This window comes from Ursus arctos, unplaced genomic scaffold (assembly GCF_023065955.2).
Source record: "Ursus arctos isolate Adak ecotype North America unplaced genomic scaffold, UrsArc2.0 scaffold_1, whole genome shotgun sequence".
In the NCBI taxonomy this organism is placed as follows: Eukaryota; Metazoa; Chordata; class Mammalia; order Carnivora; family Ursidae; genus Ursus; species Ursus arctos.
In genome coordinates, this window is record NW_026622763.1 from 2017307 (window position 1) to 2037011 (window position 19705).

The 19705-nt window shown below is 51.1% G+C and overlaps 1 long non-coding RNA gene across 1 annotated transcript in view; it reads right to left on the minus strand.

The window, feature by feature from the left end:
- Nucleotides 1–6758: 6758 nt before the first annotated feature.
- The window catches only part of LOC130544490 (uncharacterized), a 31712-nt gene continuing 18765 nt past the window's right edge, over nt 6759–19705 (minus strand). The window contains exon 3 of the long non-coding RNA XR_008960805.1: nt 6759–6844. This is a non-coding gene — a long non-coding RNA (uncharacterized LOC130544490). The remainder of the gene's footprint in view (nt 6845–19705) is intronic.

A 19705-nucleotide genomic window follows, 5' to 3' on the forward strand; every position in this document is an offset into this window, starting at 1 on the left:
AGTAGAAAAAAAAAACAACAAACAAAGCCCCAAATTAGTAGAAATAAGGAAATAACAAAAAGGAATGCATAAATAAATCCAATGGAGAATAAAAAGACAAAAAAAAAAAAACACAATGAAAATGAGAGCTGCCTTTTTTGGAAAGATTAACAAAACTGACAAACTTAGCTAGACTCACCAAGAAAGACAGAGGACTCGAATACAATCAGGAAAGTAAGATAATGGATTCCTGTCTCATATCAAAATCAAAAGAACTCTTCAACCTTGGACACAACAACTTCTTGCAAGCCACGTCTCTAAAGGCAAAGGAAATAAAAGCAAAAATGAACTATTGGCACTTCATCAGGATAAAAAGCTTCTGCTCGGCAAAGCAAATGATCAACAAAACAAAAAGGCAACCTATGGAATCGAAGAAGATATCTGCAAATGATATTACAGATAAAGGGCTGGTATCCAAGATCTATAAAGAACTCCTCTAACTTGACACCCAAAAAATGGGCAGAATACACAAAGAGATACTTCTCCAGAGAGGACATACAAATGGCCAACAGACACATGAAAAAATGCTCCACATCACTTGCCATCAGGCAAATACAAATCAAAACGACAATGAGATACCACCTTACACCAGTTAGAATGGTTAAAATGAACAAGGCAGGGGGCACCTGGGTGGCACAGCGGTTAAGTGTCTGCCTTCAGCTAGGGGCGTGATCCTGGCATTATGGGATCGAGCCCCACATCAGGCTCCTCCGTTATGAGCCAGCTTCTTCCTCTCCCACCCCCCCTGCTTGTGTTCCCTCTCTCGCTGGCTATCTCTATCTCTGTGGAATAAATAAATAAAATCTTGAAAAAAAATTAACAAGACAGGAAATAAAAAAAAAGTCAGAGAGGATGTGGAGAAAGCGGGGCACTCTTACACTACTCGTGAGAATTCACTGGTACAGCCACTTTTGAAAACAATATGGAGGCTCCTCAAGACGTTAAACACAGAGCTATCCTACGACCCACCAATTGCACTACTGGGTATTTAACCCATAGACACAGAGTAATGAAAAGAAGGGGCACCTGTATCCCAATGTTCATAGCAGCAATGTCCATAATAGCCAAACTGTGGAAGGTGCCAAGATGTCCTTCAGCAGATGAATGGACAAAGAAGATGTGGTTCATCTGTACAATGGAATATTACTCAGTCATCAGAAAGGATGAATACCCCCCATTTGCACCAACGTGGATGGACCAGGAGGGGATTATGCTACGTGAAATTAAGTCAAGCAGAGAAAGACAATTATCATATGGTTTCACTCCTATGTGGAATGGAAGGAATAGCATGGAGGACATTAGGAGAAGGAAGGGAAAAGTGAAGGTGGGGAATGAGAGGGGGAGATGAACCATGAGAGACTATTGACACTGGGAAACAAACTGAAGGTTGCAGAAAGGGAGGGGTAGGGGAATGGGTTATCCTGGTGATGGGTATTAAGGAGGGCACGTGTCATAATGACCACTAGGTGTTATATGCAAACAATGAATCATGGAACACTACATCAAAAACAAATGAAGTACTGTAGGGTGACTAACATCATTTTAAAAAAAGAGAAAGATATGAAATCCATACAGGAAAACTGTCACTATTTGCAAATGACATGAAATCCCGAAAGATTCCTCACACACACACAAAAAAACTGTTAGAATAAACAAATTCAAGAAAGCTACAGGATATAATGTCAATATACAGCGACCTGTTGTCTTTATTCTTTTTCAGATTTTATTTATTTATTTGACAGGAAGAGAAAAACCACGAGCAGGGGTAGTGTCAGAAAGAGGGAGAAGCAGACCCTCGCTAAGCGGGGAGCCCAACACGGGGCTCAAACCCAGAACTCTGCAATCATGACCTGAGCTGAAGGCAGACGCTTCACCTATGGGGCCACCCAGATGACCCAACTTCTTGCATTTCTGTATACTGATGACACACTATCGTAAAGCGAAATTAAAAAAGCAATGCCATTTACAATTGCATCAAAAAAATCTAGGAATAAAAGTAACCAGAAATGAGAAAGACATAGTACACTCAACACATGGCAGAAAGGAAATGAAAAACCTGTGTGTCGAGGGGGGCGGAATGTATGGGTCAAAGATTTGGAAGGCAACAACAAAAAAAATGGAAGCAGACGCCATGCTCCTTAACTGGAAGAGTTAATTATGTGAACATGTCCATCGTACCCAAAGCAATCGACACATGTGATGAAATGCCTATCTGAATTCCAGTGGCATTATTCGAGGAAATAGAAAACAGTCCTCAAACTTGTATGGAGTCACTAAAGACCCCAAATACCCAAAGGAACCTGGAGAAAGAAAGGTGCAGTCAACACACTCCTGGATTTCAAGGTAGATTACAAAGCTGTTTTCATCAAAACAGGATGGTACTGGCATAAACACAGACACCAGGTCAGTGGAACAGAACAGAAAGCTCAGAAACTTACCCACACGTAGATGATCCTAACTTATGACACAGCAGCAGAAGATATGCCATGAGGGAAGGACTGTCTCTTCAGTGAGCGGTAACAGGCAAACTGGACACTAAATGCAGAAGAATATAACTGGGCCACTTTCTTACACCACACACAAAATTTTTAATGGATGAATGATTTGAACATAAGATCTGAATCCATAAACCTCCAAGAAGACACAGGTACTAAGTCTCTCGACATTGGTTTTGGCAAAGAGTCTTCAGATCGGACACCAAATGCAAAGGCAACAAAAGCAAAAATAAACAAGTGGAACAACATCAAACTGAAATATTCCACACGGCAAAAGAAACCAGCAAAAACTTAAAAGGCCACTGACCCAATAAGAAAAAAATATCTGTGAATCATATGTGTGAGAAGAGGCTAATATCCAAAATACACACAACACTCATCCAAATCAAAACAAAAAAAAAACGGTATAAAAATGAGGGAATATGTGAATACATACTTTCCAAAGATGGCACACAGGTGCCAACAGACAGAAAAAGTTGTTCGACATCACTAATCATCGTCAGGGAAACATCAGTCAAACCCACAATCGGCTATCCCCTCACAACTGTTGGAACAGCAATTGTCCCAGAGACAGACAAAAAGTGGGGTCAAGGGTGTGCAGACGAGGAGACACTGTGCACTGTTGGTGGGAATGGAAATTGGTGCAGCCACTGTGACAAACGGTATGGAGGTTCCTGAAAAAAATGAATACAACTGCCCCATGACCCAGTAATGGCTCTAATGAGTATTGATTCAGAGAACACAAAAATACTGCCTCAAAAAGACAGATGCACTCCCACATTCACTACAGCATTATTCACAAGAACCAGACATGGAAACACAGACCTTGGGGGCCTTATGCCAAGTAACTCAGACACAGAAAGACCAATACCAGATGTTCTCATGTACATTCCACGTGGAATAAACAAATACTGAACGCATAGATACTGAGAGCAGATTGGTAGGTGCCAGATTCGGGGATGGGGTGGTAGAAACGGGTGAAGGTGGTCAAAGTCTCAATGTTTGAGTGAGAAAATCCGACAGTCATGAAATGTTCTGTCCAGCATGGAGACTAAAACTAACTCCACAGCATGGGGTATAGGTTTCCCTGCTCTTCGAAAGTACAGGACTTCTGAGAAACCTTGCACAGCAGAAATGGTGTCAAGAAGGAATGGCCATTAATTTACATGGAACAATTAGTGTGCTCAGACTCCAAAATTCCTTCTCTTTGGCTTTTCTTAGGCCTCAGGATACAAGTTTCTAACAGAGGCCCAGCATAAATGAAGATAAAGCACAGCAGAGGCTCACAGACACCATTCAAAGTACTGGTGGGTGGATGCGGAGAGCGGTTCCCAGCAGAAGGAGCTGGTTAGGGTGCACGCCACCTCTGTCGTGCTTCTCCCCAAAACAGATGCTGACCTCGATTCTCACTGTTCACCTTTTTTCATTAGAGGGAAATCCTCTTCAGGTATCTTCCTCTTACTGAAGCTGGGTAATAAACGTAGTTCTTTCAAGAATGCCCAGTGTCTTACTGTGAACGTTTAAAAAGTGGGGGATACTTGTACTCAAGCATTGCTGAGGGAGGAGATGTGAAAGGTTCTCCCAGACACAAACCTCAGCAGATCCACCGGGAAAGGCACCTTCCTCAGCATGCAGAACACGGACTACCTCCTACCCCCAGAAACCCTCTCCTTCCCCTCGATCAGGACAACCCACAACAGCTGGGTGTTACCCCAATTCCTCCATTCTCCTATTTCTAATAGCTAACGCATCAGCAAATCCTGTGAGCTCCATCTTCAAAATGGACCCAGAATAGGTCTAACCACTCCATCCAAGGCCACCTGTCTGGTCCAGAGTGGCTGAGTTCCTGGAAAAGCTTCGTCATTGACCTGCCTTGCCATCTTCAACTCTCTGTCATCTGTTCTCAACACTGTAGCCAGGATGGCCCAGTGAAACAGGGTCTCATGGGGTTATAGCCCTGGAATGGCTTTTTGTCACCCTCTGTCACCTCTCTGAGCTCATGTCCTAAGCTCTCTCCTGTGGCCACAGGGCCTTCTTGCTGCTCCTGGACATACCTGGAATTCTCCTGGCCCAGAGCCTTTGCACATGCTTTCCCTTCTGTTCAGAATGCTCTTGATGTGTTCTCACTCACCTTCGGAGAAGTCTGAATTGGAGTGACAGGGACAGAAGATGAGGCTGTGTGTGTTGGGTGAGGCTGGGGGCCCAGAAGAAGGTTCTCTTCCAGCTCTCCACCGGTGCCTCACTTGTCCTCAGCCAGGAACTTGCACACAGCCCTCACCTGTCACAACTCTCACCCAGGAGACCCACAGCCACCCCTGGAGCCCACCCTCTCCACACCCTGCTGCAGAATGCATTCAGCTCTCCTCTGGGACCCCTGTCAGCTTTACCCAGACCTGGAACTCCCCCGTCTCCTGCAAAGCTCCCGGATTACCTCTCTGCTTCCAAAATCACACTGGCGCAAGGCTTTCATAAGAAAGCTATAACGCTAACTAATGAAAGGTTCACACATACATTCCCCTGCTGTTGCCTTTCTCTCCACCTTCTTTCCTACCTGTGCAAACTGTAACATATCAGTGGAACATGAACATGCTCTGAGACCTGAATCTTTCATTGCAGCTTTCTGAGGACTCCTTATATGATAAGCAACTAGTGTATCCTACAACAGGGTGTTTTACAACTATCATCTATAGAAGACTACAGCCCAAATCACTACAATTTTACCTCACTCTTCATGAAGCAGAACACTTTTTCCTTTCTTCTTTTATTAAATTCCAGTTAGTTCACATGCGATGGAATATTCCCTTCAGGGGTAGGATTTAGTGATTCCTCACCTGCATACAGTACCCGGTGCTCATCACAAGTGCCCTTCTTAATACCCCTCACCCATTTAACTCTTCCCCCCACGCCCTTGTCCTGCAGCAACACTCAGTTTGTTCTCCAAGGTTGAGTCTATTTCCTTGTTGGCCTCTCACCACCCCTCAACTCTGTTCCTCTATTTTCTTTCTGAAATTCCACAAGCGTGAGAGCATAGGATATTTGTCTTTCCTCACTGATTTTGCTTAGCTTAAAACACTCTAGATCCATCCACATCCTTGCAAATGGTAAGATTTCATTCTTTTTGAAGCTGGGTCATATTCCATTTTATATATGTATCCCACATCTGCTTTATCCATTTATCAGTGCATGGACTTTGGGATTCTCTCCATAGTTTGGCTACTGTGGACATTGCTGCTATAAACATCATGGTGCATGTTCACCCTTCGAATCTGCATTTTTGTCTCCTTTGGTTAAATACCTAGGAGAGCAATTGCTGGATTATGTGGTTGTTCAATGTTTAACTTTTTGAGGAACCCCCACACTGGTTCCCAGACTGGCTGAACCACTTTGCATTCCCACCAACAGGATGGGAGGGTTCCCCTTCAAGCAGAACATTATCTGCTGGCAATTTCATAAGAGGAAACAAAACCTCTAGGAGATGCACCCAGGGTTAGGCAAGCAGTTGCAGACTTCACCCCAAGGCTCCTGATGCCAAGCCCCTTGAAGCCACCAGCATTTCACTATCCCAAAGAATTCCCAGACTCTCCTTCTGACTCCACCACCAAAGAAACTACAGAGAGAATATGGTACCTCAAAATATCGAGATAATACATTTAGTAAAACTAGAAAGTCAAGCTCAACTTTTAAACAGGAACAGGCTGCTTTGGATAATTTTGAATTTTCCCTCCACCCTAATTTTAACTCTTCTGATGAATAAACTAATCAATGATGAAACATCACCTTTGTCAAATGACATCACCCAAGTCTGTATCAGATAAATAAACCCACCTAACTCTAGATGCTGGCCACTAAAGCATATCTTAGGCCCAATTGAATAAACACTATTAGATGAAGGAACAAATTAGATGTTACAAACAGGCACAGAGTGAATCTCACCTTCCCTTTCTAATAAAAGAGGGTTCCTAGGAAACAGATGGTCAAAATACATTTGTAAGCAATAAATGGACAGAGAAATTGTGATCCCCTGCAAAGTTCTACCTGCAGGGAAACTAAGTAATTCTTGCACCAAACCCAGAATGCTGACAGCTACTTCAATTTTACTTTGTGGTTCAACTAGAGAAAAGAGAAAAGCCCAGGAGGTTTTGGGATAATGAGAGGTTTTACCTCCAGCCCTGACATAGATAGGACATTTTGCCAAACATACCTGTGCTTTCTGTGAACACTGGCGTCCTGTGACAAGCTGCCTCGCTGACTCAGATGGTGACGTTCAAAACCTTGGGTTTCTTGGAGCCAGAGCAGAGAATTGCTGTCAGCTGGGGAGAAGAAGGCACCTCTGACCTAAAGCCTGCACATCTCCTTCGGTTTCTGGGCGAAGGGGCAACACATACTTGTTGTTTAGCAGTAATTATCTTCATTCTCAATAGACCAATGACCTTGCCTTTTCTGGATAGCAGACTTACTCTTCTAAAGAAACCCTCAATTCGTCTATCCCCAATGCAACTAGAGTGGAACATTTATTTCTCACTTAAATAGAAAACACTCTTACTGTCGACATTGCGTGAATGAACTTTTAAAAACATTTTAGAGAGAAAGGAAGAGACCTTTATTCAAACCCAAGTCAGGACAGCTGCCTGGGAGACACAATCTTCACCAAGAAGGGAGTGCTCTGGGGAAGGAACTTTTGGGGCAGGCTTATGTATTTTTTTCTGTTTTGTTTTACATACAGAGTTACACACCACAATGAGGATCTTCTTAGATTCCAGAAAGTGACAGACTCTTTCTTATGTTTTCAGTATGTACATGTCAGTATGACTTTAATCTTATGGGAGCCAAAGAGGTTCTTTATTTTTTCTTATCTATATGTTGGTATTTTTGGTTATTGTTTTCTTCTTGAAGCAGATGTACAACGTGCTTGGGGCAGAAACAAGGCCCATGCTTTGAGGTTTTGCCTAGTCATTTTGAGCCAGGTAAAATGTTAAAGGATAGCTTCCCTGACATCCGAGGATCAGAGCCCACAGATGATATAAGATAAAAATTACTTTCATCATTATAATTACTCCTAAAATGGAGAAATTTGAGACAAAAGCACCTTTCACAAGAGTACCAAGAAATCAAAGTGATGTCCACAGAATGCTACCTGCTCCATGGTCAGCAGAGGTAACAGAAGTGTTCACAGTCTCTGGACTCCTGCCCTTCTCCTGCCCAAATCTCTGAAGCACACAGACCACTTAAAATCAGAATTGTAGAACTGCTAGACACCTTAGAGATGTCTGGCACCATTCCCTTGGACTGCAGAATAAAACACAGTAGCTCGTTGTCACCAACTAATTTCAACATGAAGTGCCCCCTGGATGCACTAAGTTCTTTCTCTGCAAATGTTGACTAATGTAAGTCACAGTCATACCATATAAACACTACGATGGCTGGGAAGTCATCCTAGGTAAGGCAATATTTTAGCCATGTTTATAAGCATTGGCTCACTTTGTAGAAGAGGCTGAGCTGAGTGTTTTTAAATACTATTTCAGACCTGTTTTACAGCACCCTCTGAACATACCAGAGCCTGAATGGACTAAAAAAGATAGTTGGTTTCAGTAACTTTAATACCAGAAAAATATTATACTGTCTCTATTCCTAAGGATCTTTGAGTATCTTACCCAGAGGTCCTCCACTGAGATAATGATCTTAATGATCACCATGGGCAGAGGTGAAAAGGCCCATTGAATTCGTTCCAGTTGTCCACATGACAAGAAAATCCTGATACTTGATAGGTTTCCAGATCAAGAAGACCAGAGATAAGAGGGAAAGAGTACCCTGTATGGAACAACAAGGGATTTGGAGTCAATTTGGGGATCCCACTTAGGTTTCTGACACTAAAATCCTCTGTGACTCATATCATCCGAGTCCCTGTCTAACCACCTGAAAATGTGCCTAAAAATATCTACACCCTAGTTGAGAAGTTTAAGAGGCAGAATGCTACAAAGAGCCAGTATGATGTCTCTCAAGAACAGGTGCTCAGGAAGCCATAATTGCTATTGGGTCTATTTCTTTTCCAGAAGAAAGAACACATGTTGAATCCATATTTCTAATAGATGACTCACCAGATGGTTTTCAAACCTAAAGGAAGGCCAAGAAGTCACTCTTGTGTCATAGTTCACTCAGAAATCATATTGTTGGACTGGTGAGGACGATACAATAGCAACGTCATCACTAAGAGTGGGGAGCTTCTAATTTCCATACGGCCATGTTGACCCCCTTAGCTCAGAACCACCAGAAAGGGCAGCTGGGGAGGGGGCACTGCCATCACTATGAGTGGGGAGCTTCCCATTTCCATATGGCCATGTTGACCCCCTTAGCTCAGGGCCACCAGAAAGGACAGCTGAGGGGGACCACAGGCCAAGGCTGCCAGGTGTGGCTAGGGCAGGCAGAACTCTGACTTAAGGCTCAACTCCTGTCTAGGTTATTATTATGCTCTTCACAAATAAAGTGCCATCATGTGTGAGCCCTCATGTAGAAAAGGTTCAGAATTTCCATTGAGATTCCCTCTCTGACCTTTAGGATATGTAGCAAAGTTCCATTTAATTTTTAAACATTGAAGGACTTCCTGGTTTTCTTTTCGCTATGACTGTGGCTCAATTCCCCTGTGGTCTAAGAATAGAATCTAGTTAATTTCAGGGTTTAACATTTGTAGACTTGATTCGTGGCCCCACCTATCATCTATTTGGGTAAAGAGTCTATGACCACTTGAAAATAATGTATTCTGCACTTATTATGGAATGTTCCCTATATGTCAATTAGGTCATATTTGTTACCAATGTTTTGTCTGCTTTTTCTGTCAGATATTGAGAAAGGTATATTAAAATCTTCAACAATGCTCCTCTATTCAACGTGGCATCAGAGAGTCTACCAGTGTTAGAAGGCAAGAGAAACAAAAAGTATAAGAATTGAGGGGATAATTGTGACTATTCACAGATAATACGATTGTGTACATAGAAAATCCAAAACAGTCTATAGATACCCTTAGAATTAAAAATGCAATTTGTAAATTTGAGATGGATTGTAGCCTCCCATTGGACAGTTTCTGAAAGAAAACGTAGAACCTGTCAATCTTGGGGTAGGACATAGGGTGCACTAACCATTTAAAAGAATTCAGTGGGACTTCATAAAAATGTGACATTTCTCCTTATCTTATGACCATAAGAAAATGAAAAAGTGAACCGCAGGCTGGGAAGTAAAGATTTGCAATACACACACTGACAAAGACTTGTCAAGAAAGAATTCCTGCTCATCAACCATAAAAAGTCTATTTATAAATGAATACTTCACAAAAGATTGACTGATGGCCAATAAGAACAGGAAAGGGTGCTCTACAGTATTATTTTCAGGAACAGCAAGGCCTTTCCTAAAATGAAAACATACACACAAACCAGTATTCCCTAGATGGATGACGTCCTTATTTCTGAAGACAGCTTGAAGAACAGACTAGCATCAAAGTAAAGTGATGGAATTCCTGACACTCAGAGGATGGACAATTGACCTCAAACTACAGTACAATTTCTAGGCATCATTCGGTCCTCTGAAGGCAGACAACTACCACACCCCTTCCTACACCACACAGGTTGCTTCCCAACCCCTACCATAAAAGAAGAAGATGAGAAACAGATAGGACTAGTAGGAAATAGCAAAAATCACATGTGGGGATTATCCTGAAACACACTGATCACATAACTAGTGTAAGGAAGTGTAGGGAACTGACAAGGACAGAGACTCAAGAGGTACTTCTTTGGGAAATGTTTTCTGAAGTCGTCACACGTTGGTACCAGCTAATGAGGGCTCTGAGCATACCCTAGGGTTTGCTCACAAGGGTCTGCAACACCATCGCTGAGGACTGAAACTCTTCAAGACCTCAAAGCTTGCCTGATTGACTATTGGACTAAGAGATTCCCATGTTCTGAAAACAGATACCAACTCATTGAAAGGTTCACCTGGGCTCTCTCGGAGGCCCTACAAGAAGCTGAACCATTCACTGAAAATCAATTACACACACACACACACACACACACACACACACACCTGTCATTTCACCAATTACTTAAACATTCAAGGTTCTTCCTACCTTTTCTTTTTCACATTGATATTTATACTCACATGAAATGTCATCATTTCTAATGAACACTGATGTCAAAATAGAGATCCATTGACACAATATTCACAAAATGGAACTTCCCTGCTGTCATTTTCAATATAGCGTTTTTTAAAGTTCATAAATATTTTAGGTTTTTGGTAACTTATACAGGAGAAGATCAGCATTGAAAACTCTAAATACTGACAATGAGTTTTAAGCCTAGAGAACAAGAATTGTCCAATTTCATAGATAATAAGGAACCAAAGGGAAAGCATTGAAGCTGTAGTCAAATAATTTTACACATATGCATCCCCTATTATTCTACTACTGAGGGGAGTGTTTTATTACCACTCTGCATGCATCAATTGTCTCTCACGTGCACCTGCACAGGTATAATGAATTACTACAGTAGAATGAAATGTCTGGGAACTACTTTGTGGCATCTATAATGATCAATTCAATTTCGATCTTATATTTGGTGAACTTCCACTGTCTGTCCCTTTAGACAATGGACCCTAAACAGAAGGGGGAATGAACCACGAGAGACTATGGACTCTGGGAAACAAACTGAGGGCTTCAGAGGGGAGAAGGTTGGGGGATTGGGATGGGCCAGTGATGGGTATTAAGGAAGGTACATATTGCATGGAGCACTGGGTGTTATATGCAAATAATGAATCACAGAACACTACATCAAAAACTAAGGAAATACTGTATAGTGACTAACATATCATAATAAAAAATTGTTATTAGAAAAAAATTAAAGGTAAAAAAAAAACCAATACAGCTTTTCTGTTTCAAGAACAATGACAATTGAGAAAAAACTAACTTCCAATCCGTAAAGCAAAACACAGACCAAGTTCCATTTCACTCCACTTTATTCACATTCTCTGTGGGTTCTAAGCTATTTCCCTACCTCCTTTCCTGCTGAGCAGGGAGCCCGGGCTCGATCCCAGAACCCTGGGATCATAACCTGAGCCAAAGGCACATGCTTAACTGGCTGAGCCAGCCAGGAGCCCCAGCCATGTTTTTCTTAAGCAGAAGGACACTTTCTCACGATGCCTTCACATGACTTCACATGGTACCAGAGATCTGCATTTGCCTCTAGGAGGTTGCAGATGAAGGCAATTGCAAACTCTCACAGTGGTTTATCAAATACAATGACCTGCCTGGTGACAGTGAAACTCTTATGAGCCCACGAGAGGGTGCTGTGACACTCAGCTGTGGCTGGGCTGGCACAGAGAACCAAAACCATTTCCCTGCCTGATGTCTCTGAGGAACAGATGCCCCCACTGTGAATGAGACCCTGCCACTGAGCTGTCCAGAGATGGCCATCCTCACGGAGGATGAGGAAAAAGGACAATGCCTGAGGAGACCTCATCTGTCTCTTTTATATTTTCATATTTTTGACAGTGGACAAATCACTGCCTAGGAGTCCCCAACTACCTTAGTCTCATCTGTGAATGACCAAGAGGTTTTACAAAACACTTCAGATTTTGACCTCACAAATGCCCACAACCACTTACCATAGGGATTCAACATTAAGCAAAGATACTGTTCGTTGGAAGAGAGGTCCTGCCCATTGTTGTTTCTCACTTATATGCTCATCTTCCTTACCTCATGGTAACATAGCCACCTTGATTCCTGCTTCCGTCTTCAGGAAGGCTGAGGTGACTTGAAGGGCATTACCCTGACATCGTTCTTTCTTAGCAATAAGATGTGGACATTTCCCTAGTCCTACACACCCAAAGTTGAATCGGAATCAGGATTGAGGAGGCTGATGAGAGTTGAAGGTGTTTTCCTGTACACGGTGGTTTATTACCAATAAGGATGGGTCAGAGTCCTCGAAATTATAGAACCTTTTCATTAATGCTTCCTACTCCTGAAAGATGATGTACATTGGTCTTTCCCTGTATAGTGTGGTGACTCAGAGAAAAGTGCTTAACCCTTTCGTCAGACTTCCACGACCACTTTGGGGCTGGCTTCCATATTCACAAAGGATGATGTTAGGGCTAAGAGGGTTCCTGTACACTGTTATTTCCTACAGATAAGTGTGTGGCATTTTTGTTACATTGCCAGAGCCACTTAGTGCCGGGCTTGCCGGCCTCCTGGGGACGAACCCTAACCCTAGTCGGCCCCCAAGGGGCCCCTCCCAAGGGGCCTGGCGCCACAACGCCGGGGATTGGGCACCCCCGAGCCCAGTGCCGGAGTCACCCTGCCGCCCCGCAGCAACTCGGGCTGCTAGGGGCGCCGCCAGTCTTTCAGGGTGAGAGAACGGGCAGGGCCCTCCAAGCCCCCGGTGACCTTCGAAGGCCCCCCGTGCCAAAACGCTTGGGCCCACACTCCCTCTCGCCAGCGCCCTCACCTCGGCCTGCCCCTCCACCTGCCTCAGAGCTGGCAGAACGGGCCTGCTGGACTCCAGGGGGCTAACACTTACCCTAGGTCGGCCCCCGAGGGGCCCCTCCCAAGGATCCTGGCACCGCAATGCCGGGGATTTGGAACCCCCGAGTCCCAGTGCTGGACTCACTCTGCTACCCCGCAAGCACCCAGGGTGCTAGGGGCGTTGCCAGTCATTCAAGAAGGGAGAATGGGCAGGGCCCTCCGATCCCCCTGCAACCTTCAAAGGCCCCCCACGCAAAAACTCTGGCTCCCACGCTCCTGCTCCCCAGCGCCCTAACCTCGGCCCACCCCTCCTCTCGCTGCAGAGCTGGCGGATCGGGCCTGCTGGCTTCCTGGGGGCTAACCCTATCCCTAAGTCGCCCCTGAGGGGACTCTCCCAAGTGGCCTGGCGCCGCATGCCAGGGATTGGGGACCCCCAAGTCCCAGCACCGGACGCACCCTGCCGCCCTGCCGCCACATGGGGTGCTAGGGGCGTCACCAGTCCTTCAGGGCGACAGAACTGGCAGGATGCTCCAAGACACCTGCGACCTTCGAAGGCACCCCGAGCTAAAGCCAAAATACTCTGGCCCATGCCCCCGCTCTCCAGCTACCTCACCTCAACCCACACCTCCATTCACCGCACATGGGCGGAACGAGCCTGCCAGCCTACTGGGGGCTAACCCTAACCCTAAGTTGGCCCGCAAGGGGCCCGTGCCAACGGGCCTGAGGCCACAACACCGGGTATTAGGGAGCCCCAATCCCCAGCGCCGTACTCACCCTGCCGCCCCACCGCCACCCGGGCTGCTAGGGGTGTCACTGGTCATTCAGGGCGGTTAAACGGGCAGGGGCCTCCGAGCCCGAGGGACCTTCGAAGGCCCCCACATCCAAAACGCTTGAGCTCACGCTCCCACTCCTCAGCTCCCTCACCTCGGCCTGCCCCTCCACTCGCCGCAGAGCCTGCGGATGAGGCCTGCCCTCCTCCTGGGGGCTACCCAGAACCCTAGGTTGTCCCCTGAGGGGCCCCTCCGAAGGGGCCTGGCACTGCAATGCCTGGGATTGGGGACCACCGAGCCCCAGCGCCGGACTCACCGTGTCACCCCGCCACCACCCGGGCCGCCAGGAGCACCGTCGGTCATTCAGGGAGGGAGAACGGGCAGATCCCTCCGAGCCCCTGGTGACCTTCGAAGGCCCCCCGCGCCAAAACGCTTGGGCCCATGCTCCCGCTCGCCTGCGCCCTCACCTCGGTCCGCCCCTCCGCTCGCTGTAGAGCCAGTGGATCAGGCATCCTAGCCTCCTGGCGGTTAACCCTAACCCTAGGTAGACCCCCTAGGGGCCCATCCCAAAGGGCCTGGCCTGCAATGCCTGGGATTGGGGACCCCTGAGCCCCAGCGCCAGACACTCCCTGCCGCCCCGCTGCTAAACGGGCCGCGAGGGGCACCGTCGGTCATTCAGGGCAGGAGAACAGGCAGGGCCCTCCGAGCCCCTGGCAACCTTTGAAGGCCCCTCGCACCAAAATGCTTGGGCCCACCTTCCCGCTCGCCAGTGCCCTCATCTCATCCCACCCCTCCGCTCGTGCACAGCCGGGGGATCGGGCCTGCCGGCCTCCTGGGGGCTAACCCTAACCCTAGGTCAGACCCAAGGGGCCCCTGCCAAGGGGCCTGGCGCCGCAACGCCAGGGATTGGGGACCCCCGAGCTGCAGCGCCGGACTCACCCTGCCGCCCCGCCGCCATTCGGGCTGCTAGGGGTGCAGCCGGTCATTCAGGGAGGGAGAACGGCAGGGCCCTCCGGGACCCCGCTGACCTTCGAAGGCCCCCCGCGCAAGAACGTTGGCTCCCATGCTCCTGCTCCCAGTGCCCTCACCTCGGCCCGCCCCTCCGCTTGATTCATAGCCTGTGGATAGGGCCTGCCGGGCTCCTGGGGGCTAACCGAAACCCTAGGTCTGCTCCGTGGGGCACATCCCAAGGGGCCTGGCTCTGCAACGCTGGGGATTGGTGACTCAGAGCCCCAGAGTCGGACTCACCCTGCTGCACTGTCGCCACCCAGGCCGCTAGGGACGCCGCTGGTGATTCAGGGCGAGAGAAGGGGCAGGGCCTTCCGATCCCCAGGTGACCTTCAAAGGCCCCCTGCACCAAAATGCCCCAGCCCATGCTCCTGCTCCCCAGCGCCCTCACCTCGGCCCACCCCTCCGCTCCCCGCACAGTGGGCGGTTGGGGCCTTCCGGCCTCCTGGGGGCTAACAAGGGTCCTGGTACCACTACGCTGGGGATCAGGGACCCCAAGCCCCAGAGCCAGACTCACCCTGCCGCAACACCACCACCCAGGCTGCTAGGGGCGCCACCGGTCATTCAGGGCTGGAGAAGGGACAGGGCCTTGGAGAAACCTGCGACATTTGAAGCCTCCCGCGCCAAAATGCAAGGGACCATGCTCCCGCTCCCCAGCACCTTTACTTCGGCCCACCCACCTATCCCTGCCCAGCCTGAGGATTGGGCCTGCCAGCCTCCTGGGGGATAACTCTAACCCTAGGTCGGCCCACGAGGAGCCCCTCCCATGGGGCCTGCCCCCACAACGCTGGGGACTGGGGATCCCCGAGCCACAGGGCGGGACTCACCCTGTCGCCCAACGGCCAAAGGAGCTGCTAGGGGCGCCAATGTTTATTTAGGGCAGGAGAATGGGCAGGGCCCTCTGAGCCATGGCAATATTCCAAGGCCCAGTGCGCCAAAACGCTGGGGCCCACGCTCCCGCTCGCCAGTGGCCTCAACTCGCCCCACACCTCCGTTCCTCGCACAGGCAGCGGATCAGGCCTGCCGGCCTCTTGGGCACTAACCCTAACCCTAGGACGGCCCCTGACAGTCCCTTCCTAAGGGGCCTGGTGCCACAACGCCGGGGATTGGGGACCCCCAAGACCCAGTGCCGGATGCACCCTGCCGCCTCGCCCTACACCAGTGCTAGGGGCACAGCCATTCATTCAGGGTGGGAGAACTGGCAGGGTCCTCCGAACCCCCGCCGACCTTCGAAGGCGCCCCGAACCAAAACGCTTGGGCCCAGGCTCATGTTCACCAGCACCCTCACCACGGCCCAACTCTCCGCTCACCGCACAGGTGGTGTTTCGGGCCTGCCAGGCTCCTGGGGGCTAACCCTAACTGTAGGTCGGCTCCCGAGGGGCCCTTCCCAAGGGGCCTGGCGTCGCAACTCTGGGGATGGGGACCCCGAGCCCAAGTGCCGAACTCACCTTCCTGCCCTTCAGCCTCCCGAGCCGCTGGAGGCCCTGCCAGTCATTCAGAGTGGGAGAATGGGCAGGTCTCTCCGAGCCCCTGCCAACCTTCGAAGGCCCCCTGTGCTAAAACGCTTGGCTCATGCTCAGTCTCGCCAGCGCCCTCACTTTGGCCCAACCCTCCGCGTGCCGCACAGCCGCTGATCGAGTCCACCGGCCTCCTGGGCGCTAACCATAACCGTAGATCGACCCGCGGGGGTCCCCTCCCAAGGGGCCTGGCGCTGCAACACCTGGGATTGGGGACCCCAGAGCCTCAGCACTGGTCTCACCCTGTCACCCAGGCGCCACCCGGGGACTTGGGGTGGTGCCATTCATTCAGGGCGGGAGAACGGGTAGGGCCCTCCGAGACACAGTGACATTCAAAGGCCCCCCGCGCCAAACTGCCGGGCCCACCATCCCGCTCACCAGTGCCCTCACCTCGGTCGGCCACTCCACTCTCCACACAGCTGGTGAATAGGGCCTGATGGCTTCCTAAGGGCTAAACCTAACTCTAGGTTAGCCCCCGAGGGGCCCCTCCCAAGGGGCCTGGCGCCGCAACACTGGGTATTGGGGATACCCGAGCCAAAGCGCCTGACTCACCCTGCCTCCCCGCCGCCACCTATGCTGCTAGGGGCACCGCCGGTCATTCAGGGAGGAGAACAGTCAGGGCCCGCTGAGTCCCCGGAGACATTCGAAGGCCCCCGGTGCTAAAACGCTTGGCCCCACGCTCCCACTCAACAGAGATCTCACCTCGACCCACCCCTCCATTCGCCGCACAGCTGGCAGACTGAGCCTGCCAGCGTCCTGGGGGCTAACCCTAACCCTAGGTCAGCCCCCAAGGGGCCCCCACCAAGGGGCCTGATGCCGCAAGGCGGTAGATTGGGGATCCCCGAGCCCCAGCGCCGGACTCACATGCCGCCCTGCCGCCACCTGGGCTGCTAGGGGCGCCGCCGGTCATTCAGGGAGGAGAATGGGTAAGGCCAGCTGAGTCCCTGGAGACATTCGAAGGCCCCAGGTGCCAAAACGCTTGGGCCCACACTCTTGCTCTCCAGCGCCCTCACCTCGGTCTGCCCCTCCGCTCCCCTCACAGCAGGTGGATCTCGCCTGCAGGCCTCCTGGGTGCTAACCCTAACCCTAGGTCGGCCACCCAGGGGCCCCTCCCAAGGGTCCTGGTGCCGCTTCTCCTGGGATCTGGGACCCCAAGCCCCAGAGCCAGACTCACCCTGCTGCAACGCTGCCACCCGGGCCGCTAGGGGCGCTGCCGGTCATTCAGGGCGAGAGAAGGGGCAGGGCCTTCCGAGCCCCCAGTGACCTTCAAAGGCTCCCCATGCCAAAACGCTGGTGCCCTCGCTCCCCCTCCCCAGCGCCCTCACCTTGGCCCGCACCTCCGCTTGCAGCACAGTGGGTGGATCGAGCCTGCCGGTCTCCTGGGGGCTAACCCTAACCCCAATTCGGCTCCCAGGTGCCCCTCCCAAGGGTCCTGGTACCGCTATGCCAGGGATCGGGGACCCCAAGCCCCAGAGCCAGACTCACTCTGCTGCAACGCCGCCACCCTGGCCGTTATGGGCACCGCTGGTCATTCAGGGCGGGCGAATGGACAGGGCCTAGAGAAACCAGCGACATTTGAAGCCTCCCGCGCCAAAATGCAGGGGCCCACGCTCCCGCTAGCCAGCGCCTTTACCTCAGCCCGCCCATCTCTCGCTGCCCAGCCAGAGGATTGGGCCTGCCGGCCTCCTGGGGGCTAACTCTGACCCTAGGTCGGCCCACGAGGAGCCCCTCCCAAGGGGCCTGGCGCCGCAACGCTGGGGATTGGGGATACCCGAGCCTCAGCGCCTGATTGACCCTGCCGCCCCGCCCCCACCTGGGCTGCTGGGGGCGCTTCCGGTCACTCAGGGAGGAGATTGGGCATGGCCTGGCGAGTCCCCGGAGACATTCGAAGGCCCCTGGCGCCAAAACACTTGGGCCCACGCTCCCGCTCCACAGAGGCCTCACCTCGACCCACCACTCCATTCGCCGCACAGCTGGTGGATTGAACCTGCCGGCATCCTGGGGGCTAACCCTAAACGTAGGTCAGCCCCCGACGGGCCCCTCCCAAAGGTCCTGGCGGTGCAACGCAGTGGATTGGGGACCCCCGAGCCCCAGCGCCAGATTCACCTGCTGCCCCGCCATCACTCAGGCCGCTAGGGGCGCTTCAGTTCTTTCAGGGTGGGAGAACTGGCAGGGCCCTCCGTTTCCCCTGCGGCCTTCGAAGGCCCCCCGCGCAAAAAAATTGGCTCCCACGCTCCTGCTCGCCAGCGCCCTCACCTCGGCCTGCTCCTCTGCTTGATTCAGAGCCCGTGGATAGTGCCTCCCGGGCTCCTGGGGGCTAACCGAAACCCTAGGTCGGCCCCGTGGGGCACATCCCAAGGGGCCTTGCTCTGCAACGCTTGGGATTGGTGACTCAGAGCCCCAGAGCCAGACTCACCCTGCTGCACTTTCGTCACCCAGGCTGCTGCGGGCGCCGCTGGTGATTCAGAGGGAAAGAAGGGGCAGGGCCTCCCGAACCCCTGTGAACTTCAAAGGCCCCCCGCGCCAAACCGCTGGTGCCCACGCTCCTGCTCCCCAGCGCCCTCACCTGGGACCGCCCTTCCGCCCATCGCACAGGCAGCAGATTGGGCCTGCCGGCCTCCTGGGTGCCAACCCTAACCCTAGGACGGCCCCTGAGGGTCCCTTCCTAAGGGACCTGGCGCCGCAAAGCCGGGCATTGGGGACCCCCGAGACCCAGCTCCGGATGCACCCTACCGCCCCGCAACACACGTGCCGCTAGGGTCGCCACCATTCATTCAGTGTTGGAGAACTGGCAGGGCCCTCCGAACTCCCTCTGACCTTCGAAGGCGCCTCCAACCAAAACGCTTCGGCCCAGGCACATGTTCACCAGCACCCTCACCTCGGCCCACCACTCCGCTCGCTGCACATGTGGTGTATCAAGCCTGCTGGCCTCTTGGGGACTAACCCTAACTGTAGGTAGGCCCCCGAGAGGCCTTTCCCAAGTGGCCTGGCACCGCAACGCTGGGGATAGGGACACCGAGGAAATGTGCCGGACTCACCCTGCTGCCCTTCAGCCACCCGAGCCGCTAGGGTCCCGCCGGTCATTCAGAGCGAGAGAATGGGCATGGCACTCCGAGCCCCCGGCAACTATCGAAGGCCCTCCTGCAGCAAAATGCTTCGGCCAATGCTCCCGCTCACCAGCACCTTCACCGCGACCCGCTCCTCCACTCGCCTCACAGTTGGCTGATAGGGCGTGCCGGCCTCCTGGGGGCTATCCCTAACCCTAGGTCGGCCCCCAAAGGGCCCCTCACAAGGGGCCTGGAGTTGCAAAGCCGGGGATTGGGGACCCCCAAGCCCCAGCGCTGGATGCACCCTGCCGCTCTGCCTCACACAGGCCAC